Genomic DNA, 12,882 nt, shown 5'->3' with positions numbered 1-12,882 from the left:
CACGCACACCTAGGAACAATTCGGAGCGCCCAATTAACCTGCCATGCATGTCTTTGGAATGTGGGAGGAGACCGGAGTACCCGGAGAAGACCCACACGGGCACGGGGAGAACATGCAAACTCCACCCAGGAAGGTCCGAGCCTGGACTCGAACCGGAGACCTCAGAACTGGGAAGCGGACGTGCTAACCACTCGACTACCGTGCCGCCCTTATTTATTTATTTATTTATTTATTTATTTATTTATTTATTTTTGTGTTTATTTATTCATTTATTTTACATATATTTCATACATTCACACAATTTAGCTTAATCTCAAACTAGTTCAGGACAAAATATGTACGCAAAAATAACAACTGAAACGTGTCGGATATCTCGGTAACGTGACTTTAAGCAGACATGGAGGAGGACGGTGAAATGTTAAATAAAGAGCAGGAGGAGGCATCTCAGCCTACACAAGATGAGGAAGATGAGCTTGTTTTTGTGTTTTGGTTTAGATGCTACGTCTCTGATATGAGAGGGAAACATCAAACTGCAAGAATTCCGTTTGTTCGTAAGCTTAATTTCGGTTTGATTGAACAGATCTGAAGGTACTGATGCTTGGGTCTGGTCAGTGAAAATATACAAAAAAAATAAATAAAATGTGGTTGGCCAGAATAAATTGACCACATGTGGTCAGGTAGCTTTGAATATTTTTTTTCTCCCTTAAACCACCATTTAAAAACATCATTTTATGCTTGGTTATCTTTGTGTGATCTTTACATTTGCTTGATGATTTAAATATTAAAGCGGGAAAACTGAAAAAAAAAATAAAGGGGTCAAACACTTTTTCATAGAAGTGTATCTTGGTGTTACCAAGATAATATTCTGGTGTAATTATCAGGAATGCTTCTGCAAGAAGAAGCTGAAGTGTCATACAAACACTCACATCTGCAAACACTTCACGCTAAAGGCCTCAGTATGCTTCTGCGAGAGGCTCGCGTGGAGGCGTTACGGCGTAGCTCCGCTCGTGCGTTTGCCTTCCGACTTGTGCGCAATACACATCTGTCTGCTGGAGTTTCACACCAAATCCTGCTGTCGCGATGGCTGGGACGCCACAGAGTGGCAATTCCTCTGCATTTTATGACGGATTCAGGAAGTTCAATTTAATTCAGAAACACGAAACAAAGCCGGGGGGAGAGTAAGTTCATCACCGTGGCAATTAATTATTGCCAATTTGCACCGGTGTCGGCCGTAAACTCGCCAAAACACAACAGCCATGCGCTTAGCGAACACAGTTTTTTGTTTTTTTTCCGCCTCTCGTCCCAGGCACATATCCACATGCACAGCCGTGGTCTCCGAGCAAGAAGTCGATTTGCGCCGCCAGTTGCCTTCACGGAAACTATCTGGGCGGGGAGAGAGAGAGAAAAAAAAGAAAAAACGCCATCGAACGGACCAATCAAACGCCATCTACGGCGTTCAAGGATTGGCGACGTGTGCACCGCAGCCGGCCACGAGTGACGCAGCACTTAAAATTCATGGCTCGCGTCGATCATGTGACCTACGGCGTTCATCAACGCGAGAGCAAACGTGGAGGCATAAATTAGGCTGAACAAATAGCCAAAGTCTACCTTGTGCAAACAATTATACAAGTGGTCAAAGTTTAATTTGTATGTTTATTTACAGTTGTGACCAAAAATAATTAGCCCCCCGCCATTATTCAAACTTGAGTTCTCCATGAAATTGGCTATTAAAGGCAGGGTCTTCCCTTTTCATTCAGGAAAATGCACTATATAAATACAGGATGTATACACATGAACTGCTTCTCAATATACACCTCTGGGCTTCTGTTAATGTGTGGTGGTGATTTTTTCCTCTACCCCCATCCTCCCAGTTAGGCCGTGGGGTGAACCCCAAAAAAGTGCCTAGAAAATGAGTTTCGCTCCACTGTCTGGGCACTACTTGTTCAATGCATTTTTTGATAGATAATACCCTTCTGAACTTTGGGTTAAAAGTTCACCCAATGTTTTCCTGCCCCAATTTTGTCACAAGCCAGAAATGCATATTTAGGTAAATAACAAAAAACAAAAATCTTGTGCTGCTGTTTTTGGTTGTAAAACGTCTTACATTAAATTTGGCAACAGAAAATCATTCCCAGATGTTATAAATACATGTACCTAACATCAGAAACAAGTATTGGTGGTTTGGTGCAATCATGTGAATTTAGATAATTAAATATATTAAATTTGTGCCAAAAAAACAAAAAACGCTTCAACTAGAAGTGAAACCAGCACACGGATGTTACTTTTAGCTATGTTTATGTTTCATATATGAAAACAATTCACAACATATTACGTCATGAAAGGTACACAAGAAGCAGCATACATTGGCCAAAAATACTACCATGCACCACAAACCTGGAACAAGGCAAAATGGACTAGATGGAAATAGATGCATTCAGAGCCCAGATTATTATAACATATAGAATATTTATTAAAGTATCAGATTGTGTCATCACAGCATGTCATTTATACCCCCCGCCCCCCCCACTCAAAAAATATTAATAAAAATAATAATAATAATAAAATAAAAATCAAATGTGCATTCACAATAAAACCTTTGGAACTTCATTGGAACAGCTCTCTTTTTTTGGCAGACCAATTTAACAAAGGTCTGTGTTGTGGAAAAATGGAATACAGACATTTTTATTTTTGCTTGAAAAGTGTTAAAATGGAGAGTTAACATCTTGATAATGAAACAAACAAAATGGCAAATTTTACATAGATTTTACAGCCCTGCACTGTAAAGTGTCCTCGTATGCCCTGTCATTTTACAACCTGATGTTTTACCAGCTATGTGTTAGTGTCACTTTCTTGGCTTACGTCAGTAGACTCAGTAGTTGATGTATCTGATGAGTGAGGTACCCTGTCTAAAAGTTTGTCAGTTGTTGATAATGTCTCTACAAAAACCATTTCAGAGTTGTTGCTGGAAAGGGGTGTGAAAAACCAGCTGGGGGAAATCACACCTCAATCTTCGTTTCAGTATATCCTGCCTGAAATAGAAAATTAAAGGGAAAGATGAGCACAAGATACACATATTCACATCAGACTAGGGCTGCTCTATTATGGAAAAAAATAATCATCACAATTATTTTGGTAATAATTGAAATCAAGATTATTCAAAACAATTATATTTTGTTCAAATCAAGAAAATATTTAAACATTTGACAATAAGACAATTACAATCATATGAAACTATAATTATGTAAGTTGCTTTTGGATCCAACAAAATTTATAATATATTATTATTATTATTATTATTATTATTATTATGACGTTAGCAAAAATTTGAAGTTGGGGTGCAGTGTGTGTGCAGTAAGCTAGTTTTGACATGGGTGTGTGGTAAAATAACTCGTGTGGGCGTGCCACAACTCAAAATTAGTATTATTAGTGCTGCAGCTATCGAATATTTTGGTATTTGGATATCCTACTGAAAATTCTAGTGAATAATCGTATATTTGGATAGAAATACAAATATACCTATAGGCCTATATACTTTCTTGGTCAAAGAACAATTATAAATACAGAAGACAAAAAAACACATTTGCATATAATAATTAACAACCAACTGGTTTTCATTTTTAGAGAATCAATTTTATTTATTTAATTTATTTTTAACTTAAATTGAGCTTGTCAGCAAATTTTTTTTCTGAAACAGTGAGATTTTAGACAAATCTCTTCCCATAGATTTCAGACAATGTTTTTCAGTGTGAAGATTTATACGTTATCTGTAGTCTGAAGCATCAAGATCCCCGTGTTTATTAACACTGTTCACAAACCCCTTAGCTTGTCCATTCTCATCACATCTTTGTCAACTATAATCCTTTGACGGATTACTTGTTCACAAAAGAGTTTGTAGCTCTCAGCATAGGGTTGTCTGAAACACACCTACACTCACTTAACATGTGCAGAGTCATGCTTTCTAATTAATGCTGTCTCGAAATGTAAACAGAATACAAGTGACATATTGCTGACCAATGCTTTACTTTTGAAATGTGTAATTTTAGCAAAGTGACAATGAAATAGTGCAATGTAACAACTCACATTTGTTCGTCCCTGGTTGCTGTTTCTGTTGCTGTTGACTTTAAGAACCTTGTGTAATCTCTGAAACAAAACTGCACCTCCATTGTGACAGTCTTTTGTCTTGAATATGCAGAAGAATGGAATAGTCTTTCTTCATCTCAGCTGCCTGCAGCAACCCGCCTTTAGACAAAAAAGAATTACATTATAAGTGTTATTGTCACATCACCTCTTTACAGTATATGCACATCACAGATTTAAGTAAAGTGTTTGTTGAGGTTGATGAGAGAGAGTTTGGGGAAAAGGGAGCGTGTAGCTGTGACTCTCTATTATGACTGATGGGCACAGGTAACTCGAGTTTGGTAACAACTGTTGGATTCACTCGATAAATCATTCAGCAGCTCGCGTTTTTAATAAACTATAGCCTTAAAACTTAACCTAGCAACAAATTATTTTCAGCCCTATACAAAATATCGGTCACATTAATAACAGAAATGGGCACGCGTGTGTGTTTAGCACATACCTGCTGACAATGTTTCTGCTTTGGCGAGATGATCCCTCTTCCGTGTGCCTTCCAATCCCAGACGAGTATACTTTGAAATTTATTTTTACAAATGATGCAGATGGCTGGAAGAACGGGGCCAGCTGAAGCGATGGGCAAACCTGAACGGGAACGAAGTTTTTTCACCACTTTCTTTTTAACTTTTTTCTCCTTTCGCTCTTCTTCGCTCTCCGACGTTGTGGTCGCCATTTTTGATATGCGGTTGCTATGGTGAGGAGAAAGCAGCAGCTACCTGATTGGCTCATGTGACCTAAATCACACCACTACCGACCTAATGGCACTACGCCCACACCGGAGATCACTGCGCCTCATCGCAAAATAGTGCCGGGGTTTCACCACCGAAAATACAAAATTGGCAGGTTTTCAGAGGGTGAACTCCACGGATTCTTACTTACTACTAATAAATCTATTTTATGAAGTAAAGATTATTTAGTGCCCCTGGTAGTGGAGCGAAACTGAACGAAAACGTGTGTGACCTGACGGCCCAAGTCTGTATTTTGCCATTTTGTGTTTGTTTTGTCAACAGCGGGACATTCCAGAGTAGCATCCGTGCACAGACAGTTGTTTACCCCTCCAGCCAATCGCACAGCGGGGGGTGACAGGAGGCGTGTCACTCACTGTAGACGGGGCCCTGTCAGTGATCGCTGAGTGCGGTCAGAGTCAGGGGGCGTGAACGTTGAGCTTGCGTGGGGTGAGCCATGGAAGGGGTCCATTTTGAATTGTTTGTTTACAAACAAAAACGGTCAAAACTCCGGACTCTTTAACAACACGTGTTTGTTATTTGAGAAACAAATACACCACAAAGACAAAAGATGGCAAGTTTGATTAGGATATTTTGCGGATAGGTTTAATCAAATAGGGGGCAAAAAAATGTAATTGTCAATAGTATACCCTTTCTGAGTTTCTTCAATAGGTTGGCAAGTCTCTTGAGGGATTTTTGCCCTTTCTTCCATTACAAATTGTTCCAGCTGTTCCAAATTCTGAGCATGGACATTCACTTTGAGCACCTTGCACACATTCTCAATAGGATCGCGGGCCACTCCAGGACCTTGATTTGTATATCCTTGTGGAATTGTTGGACCAATTTTAGTTCTTTGTTTTGTTGGGAGACCCAGTGACAACCTAAAGATAGACTATGAGCTGATTTCTGCACACAGTAAGGGCAAGATTTAAATAAATAAAATAAAATCTGGAGAAAAAAAAAAGTGTCAGCAAGAGTCCCTGAACATTGATTGCACATCTCCTTTCTCTTTGTACAACATATATTGACAATGAAAATATTGTATTCTATTCACATAATTAAAATGTGTTCAACTAACATACATCGTTTAATTAATTTGGGAAATTATGTCAGTTTACCACATTGTAATCATATCCAACCACAAACTACGAACTTATTTATATGTATATTTACAAGTACAGTTATAAATAATAGAGTTTTCAAAGAAGGGGCGACTATTGTGGCCAGCTGTCTTCAAGAGCTTTGTTGTTTTTGTGTGCGTGTGCATGCGCGTGAGTATGTGTGTGTGTTGATTTTGTTTCTTTTTTTTTTTTTTTTTTTTTGTCATACCTCTACATAGGTTACTTGATTACAGGCATCCCCAGTGCATGTGTGTTTGATGAAGTGCTTTTGTGGTTTAAAGTGAAGAAGCCAGTCTCGTCAATGACCCAACAGGATAGCAGTTTGGGGGCGGCATGGCTCGGTGGTAGAGTGGTGCTCTCCCATCCGTGAGGTTGTGGGTTCGATCATCATCCCTGGTGACTATCTTGAAGTGTCGTTGAGCAAGACACCTAACCCCGATTTGCTCCCAGTGGACCTAGCAGCACCTTACATGGCAGCAGCTGACCACTGGTGAGTGACTGTGTATGTGAATGGGTGAATGTGAGGCATTGTAATGAATGCGCTTTGGGCACCATATGGTGTAGTGAAAGCGCTATCTAAAAAGCAGTGCACTTTCAGCAAGTCAAGATTTTTAGAATGTGCACGTCATGTTTACTGTAACACAGTATGTAAGAAAAAAATGACCACTTGAACATTTTTTAAATGCTTTCCAAATCCTTTTAATGAGGTTATTATTGAAACAAGTTGTCCATTTTGGAGCACTTTGCTTTGGGGGTTTGTCTGCTGTCCCATTCACGGATATACACATTCCTCACCTGTGCCAACTGCTAGACAGAGAATGCACAATAGGTGACAATATCAGTATTGCATTTATTTCATTACAATGAATCAATTATTATTATTTTATTATTGTGGACACAGTGGTGGTTCTAACTTGAATGACACCCTGTCAGTCAGTGCAAAAAACAACCAATCACAGACAGAAGGCATATGACTTACTGGATGGCAATCATTGGTACAAGGCACAAGATGGGGCCAGAAATGACACTGCTCATTGTTATTGTGTGCTACTTGTTAGGTCATCTTGTCTGATTCCATAAATTATGAATACACGTTTTTGTTGTAATTTGTTGACAATGGCAAACTCCCCTTTAAAACAAAAGATGAGCTACTCACCTGATTTGTAACGACAGACTTGGCCCGGTTCACACTGTTCGGCATGAGGCACACAGAAGAACATCACGTGAACACACGAAGTGCATTCCAGAGCGTCACCTGAGGGGAGGGGTAGGGTTGGGGTTTGGGGAGGGTGGGGAAGGTACAAGTTGAAAATCCTTCTCTTTTAGGGGGGCTTATCCCGTGAGCCGTCGCCACAATGTGTCATCCTTTTCCATTGAAGCCTATCTTCTCTCTTCCCTCACTACATACATCCTTCTTCTCTTAGGTCTTCTCTAGCCTCATAAAATGTGACTCCCCCTGTAATACTACAGCTCTATTCTCTTTTGATATTGTGGATTTATTCTTGTGAAATTACGAGATGTTGGAGGTAATAATATTAGGACCATTGTCTTCTAATATAAAGACTTTTTTCTTGTTAAAATTACTATATAATACCGTGAATAATACTCATTTTTGGAAGGAAAAAAAACAAGGGGATGAAAAAAAAAAGAAAGAAAATTTTTCAAATTGTTCTATATATATTAGTGCTGTCAAAGTTAACGTGTTAACTCATTGATTAATCACAACAAAATTATTACATTAATCATTTATTAACGCAGATTAATCACACTATTAATTTTGACCGCAGATGATCCTTTGTCTGATGGTTATGTTAAAGTTAGCACAGGTTGTGTTTGAGCAATAAACATAACTACATGCATTAAAGTAAAGCATTTTATAAATGTTTACGTATGACATTCAGAATTTGTTCAATCTATTGGGGTATTTTTTTTTTTTAATTATGCAAGTAATTAACTGATTAGAAAAAGAGGAGGATGAACGTGTGCAGTGGATAAAATATTTTGAAGTCGTCCTCATAACATTAAATGTAGAATGAATTAGCACATAAGGAGGCGCTCTAAATTTGGCGGGCAAAAAATGTTGATAAACAAGCCTTTTTAATTAAGCGATTAATTGTGATTAATCAAAATTCTAAGTTGTGATTAATCTGATAAAAAAAAAATAACCATTTGACAGCTCTAATAAAAAGCTTTTTTTTTTTTTTTTTACTCACCACTAGCTGTGAGCAGTGCGACGGTTAAAGCCAAGACCAACCACTTCATGTTATTCAACACAGTAGCCTGTCGTCAACTGATCAATTCAGGGGTTTTTCAGTCAATGTTCATTTCATTAAAAAGTGGTCTTTTATACAGTTCAGTTTATGCTCTTACTCAACTTATTTGCAGACTTATGTAAACATGTTTTTGGCATGCGTTTAAAAAATTATTAGTCATGAGATTGGTTCCAACCTATTGTACTTTGATGATATGAATACACAGAAAAACAATTGTGTGCAAATGGGCAGAGTTTTTAGGGTTAGCATGGGTTATATTGTTTTGTAACTATTGAGGTGTCTGACTTGGTATATACCCTGCGGGACACCTTTAAGAAGTAGTCACGGGTCTAATAGAAGAAGAGCCTCAACGCTCACTGGCTGCATGCCCAACAAAGCGATTTCTAGTAAACCAAAGTGACCCGGCTCTCAGATTTCGTAATCTTTCAAGCAGTACAGAATGATTAACAGAATCAGATACCAGAAATCACACATGTCCGAGAATGGCAGCACAATTTTATCTGTTGGCTCTGGCAGCGGGCAAAAAGCTTTTTTGCAACCAAGGATGAGTTTCACGTGTAGACATGTTTTGATGGACCAGCATATTAACAAAGAAAAACCCATTATTAAATACCACTTTACATCAGATCATTTAAGCCATTCACAAAGTTAAAAAAAATGTTCATAAGCCAAAGAAAAAACAAAAAAACATGCTCAGCTCATTCCAGGTCATTTTACATCACTCCACAATATTCAATATCATTAATATAAACCATTCCACAATTTTTCATTCAGCCTTTCAGCCTTCACATGCAATTTCTGGAGAAATTGCATTCTCTATTTGTCATTATCATGATTATATGTCTATTTTTTAAACACCCTCCTTGGTTTGTGGCACAGCTGGGTGTATTTCACAAAGCAGGTTTAGCGAGAAACCTGGGTAAAGAAACCCTGAATATTGGTAACTCATTTCAGAAAGCGAGGTAACTGAAACCAGAGGATAAGAGGTAACTAGCCTGTTTCATAAAAAAAGAGGTCATTCAAGCTCTCGGTCAGTTAGCATAGTAACATGGTCCATCAACCTAACCTGGTCGGTAGCAGGTTTGTCACAATGAACCTCGAGTTTTTCCATGTACCGGCCTCCTTTCAGCCACACACGACAATTCATTTCCTCATTCATTCAGTCCGCTGCGGCGACTTTTTGCGTAAATACGCCTGTAGCCTAAGTCCACTTTTGTCACCAACATGGCATGTCATTTTGACAATGAACCTATTTATGAAGGGAATTAAATATTCGTTTTGAGAATGTTATCAGACTGCGTAGATCTGGCATTTCCGCCTATCTGAGCAGTACCGCATTTCACATCACAGTCCATCACCTTACATGCACAACTTAATTCGTCCTTACATTTGCAACATAACCAGACGTAGTCATACGCGTCAAGCATCAAGTGCGCTTCTCCCTTGCAGGATTGCACCTACATGAAATGAATTAATGAGCTATCATTCAACAGGTTTCCCCTGTAATATTGTGATTGCAAAGGACTATACATTTAAATTTACACATTGACCGGAGCATCAATGTTCTTCCAGGCCTTCCTCTCTGGGTAGCCGCTGCGGTGTTGCACTTTTTTTTTTCTTTTTTTTTTTTTTTTTTTTTAAATAAAGGCATGTTCAAATTCGAGATATGATCACATTAAGATGTTCAGTTGAAAGGGGCAATAAAATAAATAAAAAACACGGAAGCAGAGGGCGGCGCTGAGCTCGGTTTCCCCGTTGCCATGGTGACTCGACGAATCGGGGCTCCATTGAGGCGGTCTATTAAAGTCCAGGTGAGACTACTCAGCCTTGATATAACTAATTGGAATCAGCTGGACTGGAATTCAAAATGCAGAGTTTCCCATCTGAGGGTATGTCAACTCATTGTTCAGGGTTAATCTCACAGTTTGTTGAACCTCCTTTGCGAAATAAACCCATGGACACAAACGATGGGGTATGCCGTCTCCACTCCACAGCGGTGATCTGTGATCGCCCTGTCCAATTTTACATCATCCACCCGTGACGGTCTCCTTGTAGTTCTTTATAGATGTATTTTATGCACTTTGATTTTGTGAGTAGCAAGTCTAATTCGTCTTCCGCAATCTCAAAGATGTCTGCCTGTCGCATGCTGATTTTAAACCGAATGAGAGGAGCTGCTTCCATTGGTCAGGAAGCTAGTCTGCTGTGTTCACGCCCACAATGGTGCACAACTGTTTTAAATGATATTCAAATGATTTATATTGTCAATGCCCATTTTTTCTTACTATGTATAGTGTATATGATGATTACTGCTGTAAAACATGTTTGGCTCCTCCAAATACTGACTTTTGTTGTACGCTTTATTTTTGAGTTTTACTGTAGTTTGCAGTCATGTAGAACAGCACTGTAAGCTGTTTTTAGAGGTATATTTTAAATCTGTCATGTAGCTAAATTAGGTGAATGTGCTGAAGGTGCAGCACCTTCAAAGTTGAGTTTCCTCGTCATGCAATAATTATTTATTAATTATAATTATTATTATTATTTTATTTGCAGTTCTCTTCATATTGATATGTTGATGCAAACATAATGAGCACAAATGCCTGTTCCAATTGTCACCCAACTCAAAGCTGTTTTTCTGCATTCCCAATGCGTGTGTGACATCACGTACTTCTGTTTATGCACGCCCGAGGGATTTGTTCTGAGCTGAGCTGGCCCACAAAAACTCCCGGGCCTCATGACTGATCATTGGCTGGTACAGAACCACCAGCACACAGGTGCACCTGCACAGGCTACAAAAATAAATGTCCTATTTAGTCATGCAAAGATCAATGACTGCAACAAGCAACACATTCCAGTTGCGTGGCCCCGAATGCGTATACGGACAGGGGCTGAGCATAGACATGTGGTCCTTACACGCCCGTGTGACCCACATGCATCGTCCCAGTGTTACCATGACAATGGATGGAAGTCCTACAATGTTCACCAGAAGCAAAAAATACATTTGGCAGCCTCTGACATCTCCAACCTCAGCATGGAGGATGATAAGGCTGATTGATATTTAGGGAAGTGCTGTCAAAGAGCCAACTCGCTCCCAAGGCAAACAAACAAAAATGGTTTGTTTTCAAGCACTCACATAGACAGATAAACATACTAAAATACTGAGTTAGTTTATTGTATTCGTAGCTATCATTAGTAGCCCAGAACCTCACAACTGTAATGTCATGTTCCGTATTTATGGTGATTTAATTTGGATTTTTAGTTGTCAAGTATTCCTTGTGTCCCTTTTTTCCCATGTTTGTCTCATTAAGTTATTGTGTCCACCTGTTCTCATCGATCAATCGGCTGTTTCTCATTGTCTCATCAGTTTGTTTGTATTTATGAAGCATTCAAGAAAGGTGGGAAGTTCGACAAATCCCACTTGGAATCTCCTAGTTCCGACCTCAAAGCTTTTGAAGCAAACGTCAACAACAAAGATGGCTGCTTCCGATAAATTGTTTGTTGTTCTGGCTAAATTACTGAGCACATAATTTTAGTTAGACAATGCTACAAATACAAACATGAAATGGAAAAAGTCACAAATTTTCTGTTGTTCGAATCTGAATCTTAGGGAAGGGCCACATTGAGCAATTAATCCAAAATTAGTCATACCCTTTCCAGATGTTTTGTTTGTTGAATCTACTAGCTAGACATGCCAGCAACTTGTGTTAATAGATATTAAGTGTGCGATTGCCACAATTATTTTTTACATGTTGACAGCAACCTCCATGTCCCAAATTAGTCATAGGCTTTATCAATATTGGCATACATAAATGTTTTATGTATAAGTAGTTTCTCCATGCTCTAGATTATGCTGGAAATTATATAAGCTTCGTACAAAAGACAGTGCTTCCTCAGTATTGTCAAATAAGAACAGTGAATTTAAAATTTGAAAGAAAACATTAAAGTGTCAAGATATACACTTTTTCATGGATTCCCTTTTACGAGCTGGAGATACTCAACAAAAAAAAACAAAAACACTATCAGCTCAGCTTTGCTGCCAAATAAAACTACAAGAATATTAGAAACCACAAACATAATCGTAAACATATTGTTTCAGTAATCCCTCTTTCACAGAGACAAATGGAAAAATCTGAAACATCTTTGTACATGCATTGAACATTGAAAGTTCAATATATCTTGTAAATGAAAAGTTAATGAAGTGCCGAGAGAGTGTATAAAATAGAACAATAGCAAAAAATGAAGTACAGAGATACGCAGCAAAAAAACCACGACCAGCATGAGATCTGCTCAGATGGGCTTAAACAGATGGTTGAGTCTTACATAATAGTTGTTGTATACCTGTCATATGAATCCAAACAGTGCTTCTGACCACTAAAACATAAACATGATTGACACAGTTCAAACCACAACATGCCCTCACTGCAGCTGCAACAGAACTGTGTAACTGTGTGTGCTATCCATTTGAAAGGTGATCAATATGATCAAATGCAGCCCAAGTCCCGAGCGGGGTCCAGGCTGGCCCACTTTGCAGACTTTAAATAACTTGCAGGGTGTGTTCCGCTGCATGGCTGTAACCCCCATATCGGATCTGCGAAATATTGACAGGATTTCTAACCCATTTACAAGTTGAGA

At 38.7% G+C, this 12,882-nt stretch overlaps 2 long non-coding RNA genes across 2 annotated transcripts; both read right to left on the bottom strand.

The window, feature by feature from the left end:
• Nucleotides 1-2,569: 2,569 nt before the first annotated feature.
• LOC144006452 (uncharacterized) lies at nt 2,570-5,096 on the bottom strand. The gene is made up of 3 exons (XR_013279838.1): nt 4,580-5,096; nt 4,081-4,239; nt 2,570-3,029 (listed from the first exon to the last, which is right to left on the bottom strand). It is a non-coding gene; the product is annotated as an uncharacterized LOC144006452 (long non-coding RNA).
• Nucleotides 5,097-6,662: 1,566 nt separating this feature from the next.
• On the bottom strand, nt 6,663-8,284 carry LOC144004941 (uncharacterized). Its single transcript, XR_013279470.1, has 3 exons — nt 8,194-8,284; nt 7,137-7,235; nt 6,663-6,784 (listed from the first exon to the last, which is right to left on the bottom strand). It is a non-coding gene; the product is annotated as an uncharacterized LOC144004941 (long non-coding RNA).
• Nucleotides 8,285-12,882: the final 4,598 nt, after the last annotated feature.

The sequence above is a fragment of the Festucalex cinctus genome, chromosome 1, assembly GCF_051991245.1.
Source record: "Festucalex cinctus isolate MCC-2025b chromosome 1, RoL_Fcin_1.0, whole genome shotgun sequence".
NCBI classification, from domain to species: domain Eukaryota; kingdom Metazoa; phylum Chordata; class Actinopteri; order Syngnathiformes; family Syngnathidae; genus Festucalex; species Festucalex cinctus.
This window is presented reverse-complemented; position numbering and strand designations above follow the sequence as displayed.